Here is a 15,487-nt window from a genome sequence, read left to right as displayed (position 1 = left end):
CCCGGTTTCTGCTCGGGGGACTCACCCTGGCGACCCCCGCCCTGCAAGGGGGCAACGAATAAAGAAATCCCCCGGCCCCGGCGGGCGCTGCCCCTCCCCGGGCCGGGCGGGGGTCGGGAGGCTCCGGTCCCGCTTCCCCGCGCTGCCCCGCAGCTACCGGAGAGTCCCCGCTGCCACCGGGGTTGCCCCACTGCCGCCCCGGGATGGGGCAGCGGGGGAGCCCCGAAATTCCCTGATCGACACAGCCGCTCCCGGGCACCGGCACCGACACCGGCACCGAGCGGGGCGGCTCCCGGTTTCCCTCTGGGAGTGCCGGACCCGGTGTGTGCGGGGGCGTCCCGGGGGTCTCCCCGCCTCGGGGGGCTCCGTTCCGTCCCTGTCGTTACAACGGGGACAAAACCGGGCGGAAAAAGCAGCGGCGGCGGCCGCGGTGATTCCCGGGGGCGGCCGCCCCCCTCCCCGGTACCGCCTGGAATCGGAACGGTTCTAACGGCGGCGGATTAAAAATAAATAAATTAAATTTAAACGCAAGCAACCCGAGATTTCGCAGTCCCTGAGCTCCGCCGCACCCACGGCCTGGTACCGGGCGTCGCCCCGGGCTGGGGAGCCCGCAGGGGTCTGGGTACGGCCCGGGCACCGGGTAGAGCCCGGTAGAGGCGGGAGGTGCCTGGTTCGGGCTCTGGCGGGCACCGGGAGTTCAAGGCCTTGGGCTGCAGTGGCCGCTGGATGTCCGAGCCCGCCGCGGCCTGGGCCCGTCCCTGAAATAACCGGGACAGCGCCGGGAAAACAGCAGGAAAAAAATAAAATTCGAAAGGAAAAAATAAAATAAAAGGCGAATTAAAGCTGTAGGGATAAGGAAAGTAAAAGGAAAGAAATCAAAAGGGCGGAAAGGGGAAGGAAATAAAGCGAACGAAAAAGGCCGAGCGGGGAGAGCGCAGGGCACGGGCCCTGCTCAAGGCCGGGGGTCCCGGGCCGCAGCTCCGGTTCTGCGGGGCCCGGAGGGGCGAGCGGGGACGGAGCCGCCGCTTCGGGGAAGGTGCTGGCGGTCGGAAACGATTCCGGCTCCCCGCTCCCCGTTCCCGGTTCCCCGGTGCCGCTTCTCCACTGCCGGGGCTGCGGCAGGCCGGGCCGGACAGCCGGACAGCCGGACAGCCGGACAGCCGGACAGCCGGCTCCGCCGTGCCCCGCCACCGGGCCCGCTGGTGAATGCGCCACCAACCAACGATTTTAACGAAAACGAGGAAAATTACCCCAAACCCAGCCCGCCCTGCGGCCTCAGCCCCTCGGGGCCGCGGGGAGAGGCTGCGGGCCGGTCCCACCGGCAAGACGGAGGGCGGCGATCGCCCCGGAGCTGCTGGAACGAAAATTCCTCCTTTCGCCGAGCCCCGGCCCCGAGCGGCGGCTGAGGCCGCGGAACGAGCGGCGGAGAAGCCGCCCCGGTGCCCGCTAAGCCGCCGGTGCCCGCTCAGCCCCCGCCGCCTCCTCACGGCTCCCGCTCCTCTCCTGCTGTTGTTGTTTTTTTGTTTTGTTTTCATTTGTTTTGTTTTTTTCCCCCGTTATCCCCACGATTAATATGAATAATAACGAGAAGATTTGCTCCGGGGAGGAAGGGGGGAAACGGGGAAAACGGGGAAATACCGGGTGCGAGCTGCCGGGAAGGGGAAGCGAGGAAATCCGCGAGTACCCAGATCCTCAAAAACAACAATATTATAAAAATAACCCTAATTTAAAATCCCATTTTTTTGCTGTCTGGTTGTTGTTGTTTTCGGGGCGGGTTTAGCGCTGTTGTTGTTGTTTTTAATTAGCGTTAATATTAGCGGTATTAGTGTCACTATTAGCCTTGCTATTATTAGTGCCGTTCCTATTCCTATTATTAGTCCTATTAACGCCATAATTAGTCCTTATCAGCACATTTTATCGGTGTTTTTATTATCGATATTCCCGTTTTTTTCTCGCTGCCGAGCACACCCAGCCCAGCCAAGGCCGGCCCGGGGTGGGAGCGGCCGCGCTCTCCCGGTGCATCCCCGTTCCCGCCGAGCCCGCGGGCCGCCCCGCCGCATCCTCCGCTTCTCGCCGCTCTGGGAGCGAAAAAACCCCGCGGAATTCCTGGATTTTCCCGGTTTAAAGCCGGATACGCACCCTCCCGGTTCTCCCGGTGCCCCGGAGATGGAGGTAAGGCCGAGGTGGGCTCGGCTCGGCCCCGGGCCTGGCTGCGGGAGCGGAGCCGGGGCTTCCCCCGGTACCGAAGCGGCCGCTCCCGGAAGGGTCCCGGCCTCGGAGGGCACCGGGAGTTGGGGAGGGGACATTTCTGCTTGTCCCCGCCAAGGAAACGGCTGCCCTGGGGACAGCCCCGGGTGGGGACCCCGCCGAGGGACCCCCGGGGCCGGGCTGGGCCGGGAGAGAGCGGCGGAGGCCGGGAACCGTGCGGGGCCTCGGCGGGAGCTGGGACAGCGTGGGGACAGCGGGGGAGTGTGAAAACACGAGGGGACACTGAGGGGAACCCGAGACTATGAGGGGACACGAGGGGAATGTGCAGGGACACGGGGGGACCGTGAGGGGACTGTGAAAACACGGGAGACACTGAGGGGACACCGGGGACTGCGTGGGGACACGGGGGGATTTTGTGGGGACACTGAGGGACACCGGGCACTGCGTGGGGACGAGCGGGAACCGTGGAGGGACACGGGGGAACTGTGAAAACACGGGGGGACACTGAGGGGACACTGAGGAACCGTGAGGGGACACGTGGAACTGTGAAAACACTGGGGAACCGTGAGGGGACACCGGGAACTGTGAGGGGACACGGGGGGATTTTGTGGGGACACGGGGGAACTGCAAAGGGACACGGGGGAACTGTGAAAACACGAGGGACACTGAGGGGACACCGGGGACTTTGAGGGGACACCGGGAACTGTGAAAACGCGGGAACCGTGAGGTGACACCGGGGACTGTGAAGGGACACGGGGGAATTTTGTGGGGATACGGGGGGACCGTGAAGAGACGCGGCAGGACTGTGAAAACACGGGGGGACATTGAGGGGACACCGAGGACTGTGAGGGGACACGGAAGGACACTCAGAGGACACGGGGGGACTGCACGGGACACGGGACTATGAGGGGACACGAGGCACTGTGAACGGACACGGGGGAACTGTGAAAACGCGGGGGGGATGTGAGGGGACATCGGGGACTGTGAGGGGACACGGGGGAACTGTGAAAACACGAGGGGACACTGAAGTGACAATGGGGACCGTGAGGGGACACCGGGGACGGTGAAACGCGGGGGGACTGTGAGGGGACACCGGGGGACTGCATGGGGACACGGGGGAGTTTTGTGGGGACACGGAGGGACTGTGAAAACACGAGGAGACTGTGAGGGGACACTGGGGCACAGCGTGGGACACCGGGGGAGTGTGAAAACACGGGGGAACACTGAGGGGACACAGGACTGTGAGGGCACACGGGTGGAATGTGCAGGGACACGCGGGGACCGTGGAGAGACACGGGGGAACTGTGAAAACACGGGGGGACACTGAGGGGACACTGGGGAACCGTGAGGGGACACCGGGAACTGTGAAAACATGGGGGACCGTGAGGGGACACCGGGGACTGTGAGGGGACACGGGGGGATAGGGGGAGACACTGAGGGGACACCGGGGACTGTGAGAGAACACCTGGGGACTGCGTGGGGACATGGTGGGGGACCGTGGGGGGACACAGGGGAATCTTGTGGGGACACAGGACTCTGAAGGGATCCGGGGGAACTGTGGAAACGCGGGGGGACACTGAGGGGACACCGGGGACCGTGGGGAGACACGGGGGAGTCTTGCGGGGGCATAGGACTGTGAAGGGACACGGGGGGACTGTGAAAACATGGGGGACAGTGAAGGGACACCGGGGACTGTGAGGGAACACGGGGGAACCGTGAAGGGACACGGGGGGACTGCGAAAACACGGGGGACAGTGAAGGGACAACGGGGACTGCATGGGGACACGGGGGAACCGTGAAGGGACACGGGAGGGACTGTGAAAACATGAGGGATCGTGAGGGGACACCGGGGACTGTGAGGGGACACGGGGGAACCGTGAAGGGACACGGGAGGGACTGTGAAAACATGAGGGATCGTGAGGGGACACCGGGGACTGTGAGGGGACACGGGGGAACCGTGAAGGGACACGGGAGGACTGTGAAAACATGGGGGACAGTGAGGGGACACCGGGGACTGTGAGGGGACACGGGGCAACGGTGAAGGGACACGGGAGGGACGGTGAAAACACGGGGGATCGTGAGGGGACATCGGAGACTGTGAGGGGACACGGGGGAACCGTGAAGGGACACGGAGGGACTGTGAAAACACGAAGGGACACTGAGGGTACAGCGAGGACTGTGAGGGGACACGGAAAGACACTGAGAGGACACGGGAGGACTGCGTGGGGACACAGAACTCTGAAGGGGCACGGGGGGAACTGTGAGAACTCGGGGGGACACTGAGGGGACACCGGGGACTGCGAGGGGACGCCAGACTGTGAAGGGACACGGAGACACCGTGAGGGGACACCGGGGACGGTGAAAAGAAACGGGGGAACCGTGAGGGGACACGAGGGGACAGTGAAAACACGGGGGGACATTGAAGGGACACAGGGGAACAGCGTGGGGACACGGGGGGAATGTGCAGGAACACGAGAGGACCGTGAAGGGACACTGGGGACTGTGAAAAGACAGGGGGACGCTGAGGGGACACCGGGGACTGTGAGGGGACACAGGACTGTGAAGCGACACGGAGGGACTGTGAAAACGGGGGGACACTGAGGGGACACAGGGGACTGTAAGGGAACGCGGGACTGTGAGGGGACACGGGGGAATTTTGTGGGGACACGGTGGGGGACCATGAAGGGGCACGGGGGGACTGTGAAAACGCGGGGGGACACTGAGGGGACACCGGGGGAACTGTGAGGGGACACGGAAAGACACTGAGGAAACACGTGGGGACTACGTGGGGACACGGGGGGACTGTGAATGGACACAGGGGGACACTGAGGGGACACCGGGAACTGTGAAAACATGGGGGACCCTGAGGGGACACCGGGGACCATGAGAGGACACGGGGGAACCGCGAAGGGGACACGGGGGGACTGTGAAAACACGAGGGGACACTGAGGGGACAGCGAGGGCTGCGAGGGAACACGGAAGGACACTGAGAAGACACGGGGAGAGTGCGTGGGGACACAGGACTGTGAGGGGACACGGCGGGACTGTGAAGGGGCACGAGGGAAGCGTGAGGGGACAGCAGGGACTGTGAAGGGACACGAGGGACTGTGAGAAAACATTGGGGGAATTTTGTGGGGACACGAGGGGACCGTGAAGGGACAGGGGGAGACTGTGCAGGGACAGAAAGGGACAGCGTGGGGACACGGAGGGGCTGTGAGGGGACACGGGGAGAAGTTCAGGGCTATGGGGAAGCCGTGAAAAACACGGGGGGACGGTGTGGGGACACCGGGAGCTGTGTGGGGACACAGGGGGACAGTGTGGGGACACGGAGGGAGTGGGGACAACACGGAGGAGCCGTGAAAAACACGGGGGGGGGGCTGTACGGGGACACCGGGAGCTATTTGAGGACACCCAGAACTGTTTGGGGACACAGGGGGACTGTGTGGGACTGGGGACGGATACGAGGGGACTGCGTGGGGACACGCGGGGCTCAAAAACACGAGAGGACAAAGCAGAAACACGGGGGGACCGTGAGGGGACAAGTTCCAGGACATGGAGGAGCCGTCTAGAAACACGGGGGGACGGTGAAGGGACAGGGGAACAGTGTGGGGACACCGGGAGCTGTGTGGGGACACGGGAATTGTGTGGGGACACGGGAATTATGTGGGGACACCGGGAGCTGTGTGGGGACACCGGGAACCGGGCAAAACCCCAGAGACTGTGAGGGGACAACGGGGACACTGAGGGGGCTGTGAGGGGACACGAGGGGACGGGGACACTGCACGACAAACACAGACGGTGCGGGGACACGGACAAACGTGAGGGGACAATGGGGACTGTGCGGGGACACGAAGGGACACCAGGGCAATGGCCGCGGGTGCAGTGGACGGTGTCCGGCTGGTGTGAGTGGACACGGCCACGGGGCAGCCACGTGGGCAGAGCATGACCGGCCACCCTTCCTGTCCCCGAGGTGGCGGGTTTGGGGACATCAGGGTGGCCGCACCCGCGCTCACACACGGCTGGGTGCGAGTGGCACCGTGTGACCGTGCAGGGACACCCGAACACTGTGCCATCCCCGCAGTGTCCCCGCGGTGTCCCGTGGGTGCCTTTTGTCACCCTCGGGGACATCTCCGTGTGTCCCCAGCCCCGTCGGGCCCGCGCTGAGCCCGGGCAGCGCCGGTTTCGTTATCGGAACGGCCGCGCCCGGGGATTCCGGGGTGTCCCCGGTGCGAGAGGGTTGGGGACACCCCCCCAGGCCTTGGGGACACCCCAGCCCCGGGCCTGGCTGTCCCCAACCCCGCCAAGGGCTCCTGAGAGCGGGCGCGCTCCTCCCGGCCCGGCCCCGCCGCGCCCGCTCTGATAAAAAGGAATTAAACGAAATTAAAAGGAATTAAACGAAATCGGGGGGTCCCGGTCCCGCAGCCCCCCCGGGAGCCCCTGCCCCGACACCGAACCCGGGGCCGAGCCCGCCCGCACCGGGGGGACCCGGCCAGCGCTGCCACCCCCGGTGTCCCCACCCCAAACGGGAGCGGGGCCGCGGGGACAGCTCTGGGAGCGGGGCGGCGGGGCCGGGCAGCCCCGATCCCCCCGCGATCCGGGGATCCTAAACCGGGATCCTAAACCGGGATCATAAACCGGGATCCTAAACCCGGAGTCCTAAACCTGGGTCCTAAACCGGGATCCTAAACCGGGGATCCCAAACCGGGATCCTAAACCGGGATCCTAAACGGGGATCATAAACGGGGATCATAAACGGGGATCCTAAACCGGGATCCTAAACGGGGATCCTAAACCGGGATCCTAAACCCGGAGTCCTGTTCCTGGGATCCTAAACCGGGATCCTAAACCCGGGATCCTAAACCCGGAGTCCTAAACCTGGGGTCCCAAACCGGGATCCTAAACCGGGGATCCCAAACGGGGGATCCCAAACCCGGCGTCCTGTTCCTGGCATCCTAAACCGGGATCCTAAACCGGGATCCTAAATTCGGAGTCCTAAACCCGGAGTCCTAAACCGGGATCCTAAACCGGGGATCCCAAACCGGGGATCCCAAACCCGGCGTCCTGTTCCTGGCATCCTAAACCGGGATCCTAAACCGGGATCCTAAATTCGGAGTCCTAAACCCGGAGTCCTAAACCGAGATCCTAAACCCGGGATCCTAAACACGGAATCCTAAGCCTGGAGTCTCGTTCCTGGGACCCTAAACCTGGGACCCTAAACCCGGAATCCGAAACCCGGATCCTAAACTGGGGATCCTAAACCCGGGATCCTACACCGGGGATCCTAAACCGGGGGTCCTGTTCATGGGATCCTAAACCTGGGATGCCGATCCTGGGATCCTACACTTGGGATCCTAAACCTGGGATCCCAAACCTGGGATTCCACTCCTGGGATTCCACTCCTAGGATCCTAAACCTGGGATCCTAAACCCGGGATCCTAAACTTGGGATCCTAAACCTGGGATTCCAAACCTGGGATTCCACCCCTGGGATCCTAAACCTGGGATCCCAAACCCGGGATCCTAAATCGGGGATCCTGCTCCTGGGATCCTAAACCTGGGATCCTGCTCCCGAGATCCTAAATCTGGGATGCCGATCCTGGGATCCTACACTTGGGATCCTAAACCTGGGATTCCAAGCCTGGGATTCCACTCCTGGGATCCTAAACCTGAGATCCTAAACCGGGGATCCTAAACCTCGGGTAGTGCTCCTGGGGTCCTAAACCTGGGGTCCTAAACTTGAGGTCCAGTTCCTGGGATCTTAAACCTGAGATCCTAAACCGGGGATCCTAAACCTGAGGTCCCGATCCTGGGATCCTAAACCTGGGATCTCCTCTTCTGCCATCCCTGTTTCTGAGATCTCTCTTTTGGGATCCTGCCCCTGGATTTCTTCCTCTGGCATCCCAATCCTGGGATCCCCTTCCTGGAATTTCCTTTCCTGGCACTCCTACTCATCGGATCCTGCTCCTGGGATCCTAAACCCGGGATCCTAAACTTGAGATCCAGGTCCTGGGATCCTAAACCTGGGATGCCGCTCCTGGGATGCCGTTCCTGGGGTCTTAAACCTGCATCCTAAACCTGGGATCCTAAACTGGGGACCCTAAACCGGGGATCCTAAACCTGGGATCCCGATCCTGGGACGCTAAACCGGGGATCCTAAACCTGGGATCCCGGTCCTGGGACCCTAAACCGGGGATCCTAAATCTGGGATCCAGCTCCTGGGACCCTAAACCGGGGATCCTAAATCTGGGATCCAGCTCCTGGGACCCTAAACCGGGGACCCTAAATCTGGGATCCAGCTCCTGGGACCCTAAACCGGGGATCCTAAACCTGGGATCCTGATCCTGGGACCCTAAACTGAGGATCCTAAACCTGGGATCCCGATCCTGAGACCCTAAACCGGGAATCCTAAACCTGGGATCCCGATCCTGAGACCCTAAACCGGGGATCCTAAACTGGGGATCCTAAACCGGGGATCCTAAACCTGGGATCCTAAATCTGGGATCCCGATCCTGGGACCCTAAACCGGGGATCCTAAACCTGGGATCCCGATCCTGGGATATCCCAAACCTGGGGTCCCGTTCCTGGGATTCCCCCCACAGCACCCCGATTCCCGGGATCCCCTCTCCCTCCTGATGTCCGTGATCCCTCAGGGATCCCAGCTTCAGGAATCCCTCTCTGGTCCCTCGGGTCCTCCCCTTGTCCTCCCCGTGTCCCCTCCCGCGGCGGGGGTGACACCAGGGTCCCCAAGAGTGGGGACGCCAAAGGAGAGGATAAACCGAGGGGTAAACTGAGGCACACACGCAGCAGATTTAGGGGGGTTTGGGGGGGCAAAACCACGGGACACACACACACCCCCAGTGCGGGTTTTGGGGTGACCCCGGGCAGAGAAGGGAGAGGGGGACAGCGGCACGGGGGGGTCTGGAGTGGGTGACAGGGACACCCCGACCCTACTGGGGACACCCCGACCCCAATGGGGACACCCCGACCCTACTGGGGACACTCCGACCCCAATGGGGACACCCCGACCCCACTGGGGACACGCTGACCCCGTTGGGGACACCCCGACCCTACTGAGGACACCCCGACAGGGACACCCCGACCCCACTGCGGACACCCTGACCCCTTTGGGGACACCCCGACCCTACTGAGGACACCCCGACAGGGACACCCCGACCCCACTGCGGACACGCTGACCCCGTTGGGGACACCCCGAGCTCATTGGGGACACCCCAACAGGGACACCCCGACCCTACTGGGGACACCCCGAGCTCATTGGGGACACCTCGACCCTACTGGGGACACCCCGACCCCAATGGGGACACCCCGACCCTACTGGGGACACCCCGACCCCAATGGGGACACCTCGACCCTACTGGGGACACCCCGACAGGGACACCTCGACCCCACTGCGGACACCCTGATCCCGTTGGGGACACCCCGACCCCATTGGGGACACCCCGAGCTCATTGGGGACACCCCGACCCCATTGGGGACACCCCGACCCCACTGGGGACACGCTGACCCCGTTGGGGACACCCCGACCCTACTGGGGACACCCCCTGGCCGGAGGGGACTCGAGGGGCAGCCACGTGTGACAAGGGGACAGCGAGGTGGTGGCCTGTCCTGTCACCGCTGTCACTGCCACCCACAGAGGGATGGCGGAGGGGTGGGATGTCCCCTTGCGGTGTCCCCACAGGGCCACCAAGCTGTTCTGTCCCCAGGTCACGGGTGACGAGGTGGGATGGATTTAGCGGGTGTGGCGTGGGGACACTGCTGGGGACACTCAGGGGACACTGCTGGGGACACTGCTGATGACACTCCTGGGGACACGGCTGGGGACACTCAAGGGACACTGCTGGGGACACTCAGGGGACACTGCTGGGGACACTGCTGGGGACACTGCTGGGGACACACAGGGGACACTGCTGGGGACACTCAGGGGACACTGCTGAGGACACTGCTGGGGACACTCAGGGGACACTGCTGGGGACACTGCTGGGGACACGGCTGGGGACACTCAGGGGACACTGCTGGGGACACTGCTGGGGACACTGCTGGGGACACTCAGGGGACACTGCTGGGGACACCCGGCTGGGCTGTGGTGGCAGGCAGAGTCCTGGGAATCCTGGGGGACCCTAAAGGGGACAATGGAGCTGTCCCAGGATGTCCCCAGAGAGTTCCCACACCCCGCCCTGCTGGGACCGGGGGGGCCCGGGGAGGGACACGGGTGTCACATCGGGGTGGGGACAATGTGACACTGCTCATAGGAGATCACACCTGCGTGGGGACAATGTGACACCACTCACAGGGATGTCACCCTGCATGGGGACACAGTGACACCATTCACAGGGATGTCACCCTGCATGGGGACACCAAAACAAGGCTCTCCAGGGTGTCACACCTGCGTGGGGACACCGTGACATCATTCACAGAGGGGTCACCGTGCATGGGAACACTGGCACTGCTCACAGGATGTCACACCCACACAGGGACAATGTGACACTGCTCACAGAGGTGCCACCCTGCGTGGGGACACTGTGACACCATTCACAGAGATGTCACCCTGCATGGGGACACCGCGACCCCGCTCGCACGCGTGTCACCCTCCGTGTCACCACCACACACAGCCGTCCCAACCAACACCTCCCACCCCCCCAGCGCGGTGACAACCCCACCAGGAGGAGCCACCAGCTCCGCTGTCCCCTCCTGTCCCCAACCCCACCAGGATCCCCCAGCCCCTCTGTCCCCCAACCCCATCAGGAGCTCCTCTGTCCCCTCGTGTCCCCAACCCCACCAGGAGCCACCAGCTCCTCTGTCCCCTCGTGTCCCCTCCTGTCCCCTCGTGTCCCCAACCCCACCAGGAGCTCCTCTGTCCTCTCGTGTCCCCAACGGCACCAGGAGCCACCAGCCCCTCTGTCCCCTCGTGTCCCCTCCTGTCCCCAACCCCACCAGGATCCCCCAGCCCTGCTGTCCCCTCCTGTCCCTTTGTGTCCCAAGCCCCACCAGGAGCTCCTCTGTCCCCTCGTGTCCCCAATGGCACCAGGAGCCACTAGCCCCGCTGTCCCCTCCTGTCCACTCGTGTCCCCAACCCCACCAGGATCCCCCAGCCCCGCTGTCCCCTCTGTCCCTTCCTGCCCCCAACCCCACAAGGAGCCACCAGCCCCGCTGTCCCCTCTGTCCCCTCGTGTCCCCAACCCCACCAGGAGCCACCAGCCCCTTTGTCCCCAGACCCACCAGGAGCTCCTCTGTCCCCTCCTGTCCCCAACCCCACCAGGAGCCACCAGCCCCTCTGTCCCCTCCTATCCCCAACCCCACCAGGAGCTCCTCTGTCCCCTCGTGTCCCCAGCCGCACCAGGATCCCCCAGCCCCTCTGTCCCTCCCTGTCCCCTCCTGTCCCCAACCCCACCAGGATCCCCCAGCCCCTCTGTCCCCAACCCCACCAGGAGCTCCTCTGTCCCTCCTGTCCCCTCCTGTCCCCAACCCCACCAGGAGCTCCTCTGTCCCCTCGTGTCCCCTCTGTCCCCAGCCCCACCAGGAGCTCCTCTGTCCCTCCTGTCCCCTCCTGTCCCCAACCCCACCAGGAGCTCCTCTGTCCCCTCGTGTCCCCTCTGTCCCCAACCCCACCAGGAGCTCCTCTGTCCCTCCTGTCCCCTCTGTCCCCAGCCCCACCAGGAGCTCCTCTGTCCCTCCTGTCCCCTCCGTCCCCAGCCCCACCAGGAGCTCCTCTGTCCCTCCTGTCCCCTCCGTCCCCTCCCGGCCGGGATTATTCCCGGGCAGCCAATCCGGGCCCCGCCGGCCGCCCCGGGCAGCGCCGCGCACGTTCCTGGCCCCGGTGGCCGCTCCGTGACCTCCCGCTCACCCCCGGGCCGGTCCCGCTCCGCCCGGCACGGCCCCGCGTGACCGCGGGATTTGGCTCCACGTGCCGGGCGGGGAGGGAGGGGGGGCGGGGGGAGCTCAGAGAGAGCCCCGAGGGCATCGCGGGCACCGTGCCCGCCGCACGGGCAGCGCTGGCACGCGTTAAGGGAGGCTGGCACGGGTGACAGCGTCTTGGCACGGGTTAGAGCAGCCTGGCACCGTGAATTCCTGCAGCGCCGGCATGGGTTAAGGCAGCCTGGCATGGGTTAAGGCAGCCTGGCATGGGTTAGAGCAGCCTGACATGGGTTAAGGCAGCCTGGCATGGGTTACAGCAGCCTGGCATGGGTTAGAGCAGCCTGACATGGGTTAGAGCCGCCTGGCGCGGGTTAGAGCAGCCTGGCACGGGTTAGAGCAGCCTGGCATGGGTTAGAGCAGCCTGACATGGGTTACAGCAGCTTGGCACGGGTTAGAGCAGCCTGGCACCGTGAATTCCTGCAGCGCCGGCATGGGTTAAGGCAGCCTGGCGCGGGTTAGAGCAGCCTGGCACGGGTTAGAGCGGCCTGGCACCGTGAATTCCTGCAGCGCTGGCATGGGTTATAGCAGTCTGGCATGGGTTAGAGCAGCCTGGCACGGGTTAGAGCGGCCTAGCATGGGTTAGAGCGGCCTGGTACGGGTTAGAGCAGCTTGGCATGGGTTAGAGCAGCCTGGCACCATGAATTCCTGCAGTGCTGGCATGGGTTAAGGCAGCCTGGCATGGGTTAGAGCCGCCTGGCGCGGGTTAGAGCAGCCTGGCACGGGTTAGAGCAGCCTGGAGCGGGTTAGAGCCACCTGGCATGGGTTGAAGCAGCTGGGCACGGGTTAAAGCAGCTGGGCACGGGTTAAAGCAGCTGGGCACGGGTTACAGCGGCTTGGCACGGGTTAGAGCAGCCTGGCACGGGTTACAGCGGCTTGACATGGGTTAGAGCAGCCTGGCACCGTGAATTCCTGCAGCACTGGCATGGGTTAAGGCAGCCTGGCATGGGTTAGAGCCGCCTGGCACGGGTTAAAGAAGCCGGCCACGGGTTAGAGCAGCCTGGCACGGGTTACAGCAGCCTGCATGGGTTACAGCAGCTTGGCACGGGTTAGAGCGGCCTAGCATGGGTTAGAGCCGCCTGGCACGGGTTAAAGCAGCTGGGCACGGGTTAGAGCAGCCTGACATGGGTTAGAGCAGCCTGGCATGGGTTAGAGCAGCCTGGTGCGGGTTAGAGCAGCCGGGCACGGGTTAGAGCAGCCTGGCATGGGTTACAGCAGCTTGGCATGGGTTAGAGTGGCCTAGCGTGGGTTAGAGCAGCCTGGCACGGGTTAGAGCAGCCTGGCACCGTGGTTCCTGCAGCGCTGGCACGGGTTAAGGCAGCCTGGCACCGGTTAGAGCAGCCTGGCATGGGTTAGAGCAGCCTGGCACCATGGTTCCTGCAGCGCTGCCACGGGTTAGAGCGGCCTGGCACGGGTTAAGGCAGCCTGGCACGGGTTAGAGCAGCCTGGAACTGCGATTCCTGCAGAGTTGGCACGGGTTAAGGGAGCCGGGCACTGCAATTCCTGCAGCACTGGCACGGGTTAAAGCAGCCTGGCACCTCAGTTCCTGCAGCTCTGGCACAGGTTAAACCATTCAGGCACCCCAATTTCTGCAGGGCTGGCACAGGTTAGAGCGGCCTGGCACGGGTTAGAGCAACCTGGCACGGGTTAGAGCAGCCTGGCACGGGTTAGAGTGGTCTAGCTAGAGGAGGAGGAGGAGGAGGAGGAGGAGGAGGACCCCGGCGGGCGCAGGTGGCCGAGGAGGACGCGAGGCGGTGGCGCTGGGGGTGGTGACACTGGTGTGGTGACACTGGGGGTGGTGGCACTGGGGTGGTGGCACTGGGGATGGTGGCACTGGTGTGGTGGCACTGGGGATGGTGACACGGGGTGGTGGCGCTGGGGGTGGTGGCACTGGGGGCGGTGGCACTGGGGGCGGTGACACTGGGGATGGTGACACTGGTGTGGTGGCACTGGGGTGGTGACACTGGGGATGGTGACACTGGGGATGGTGGCACTGGGGTGGTGGCACTGGGGTGGTGGCACTGGGGGTGGTGGCGCTGGGGTGGTGACACTGGGGGCGGTGGCGCTGGAGTGGAGGGTCCTTGGAAAGGTGAGCGCCAGCCCGAGGGCGGGAGCGGCCGGGTCACCTCTGTCACCAGGCGGGCGCAGGTGACAAAGTTTGACCCCGCTGCCCCTCGGTGCCCGCGGGGACGCGGGGAGGAGGCGGCGCTGGCGGGGGGGGCAGGGGTGGTGACACCGCCCTGTCGCCTCCGCGCTGTCACCACCCCGCCAGAGGGCTGTCACCGCGCTGCCACCCTGCTCGTGACCCTGCCACCACCCCGATGGCCGTGGGCAGGGGACGGAGTGGGGACAGGGGTGGGGACACAGGTGGGGATGGGGACAGGAATGGAGGCACGGGGTGGAGACACAGGTGGGGATAATGAGAGAAGAGGGGACAGAAATGGGGACAGAGATGGGGCTGGAGACGGGGACAGGGATGGGGACAAGGATGGGGATGGGGACAGGAATGGAGATGGGGATGGGGATGGGGACAGGAATGGAGATGGGGATGGGGATGGGGACACGGTTGGAGACAGGGATGGGACTGGAAATGGGGATGGGGACAGGGACCAGGGCTGGCACGGGAGCAGGACTGAGGACCGGGATGGGGACACAGACGGGGACAAGAACAGTGGCAGGGATGGGGACACAGACAGTGACAAGAACAGTGACAGGGATGGGGGACATAGACAGGGACAAGAGCAGTGACAGGGATGGGGACACAGACGGGGACAAGAGCAGTGGCAGAGATGGGGACACAGACAGGGACAAGAGCAGTGGCAGGGATGGGGACACAGACAGTGACAAGAGCAGTGACAGGGATGGGGACACAGACGGGGACAAGAGCAGTGGCAGGGATGGGGACACAGACAGGGACAAGAGCAGTGACAGAGATGGGGACAGCCCAGCGCCTGCTCTGGCAGCAGAACGGGCACAGAGGGGGGCATTAAACACCCACGGGAGCCTCCGATCCCAAATCCCCCCCCGCGATCCCAAATCCTCCCCCATTCCCGGGAAGCTCCAGCTCCACATCCCAAAGCCGCATCCCCGCGGCCGAGGCCAGGTCTGGTGGCCGCACAGTGACCTCTAACGGCAGCGGGGACACGGCCGGAGGGGACACGGCCAGAGGGGACACCGCCAGAGGGGACACCGCCCCGCTGCCCCCAGCAAGCAGAGTCCCCACCCCCAGGTCCCTTCATCCCAGGCACCGAGGGGACACGGGTGGCTTGGGGACCCCAGCGTCCCCTCCCTCTCCGAGGGACCACCGGGATGGATGGCAGGGAAAAGGGACAGCGGGTGACAAACAGGACGTG

This window comes from Melospiza melodia, chromosome 5 (genome assembly GCF_035770615.1).
Source record: "Melospiza melodia melodia isolate bMelMel2 chromosome 5, bMelMel2.pri, whole genome shotgun sequence".
Taxonomy (NCBI): domain Eukaryota; kingdom Metazoa; phylum Chordata; class Aves; order Passeriformes; family Passerellidae; genus Melospiza; species Melospiza melodia.
The sequence above is the reverse complement of the archived record's forward strand: the minus strand, read 5'-3'. Positions refer to the sequence as shown.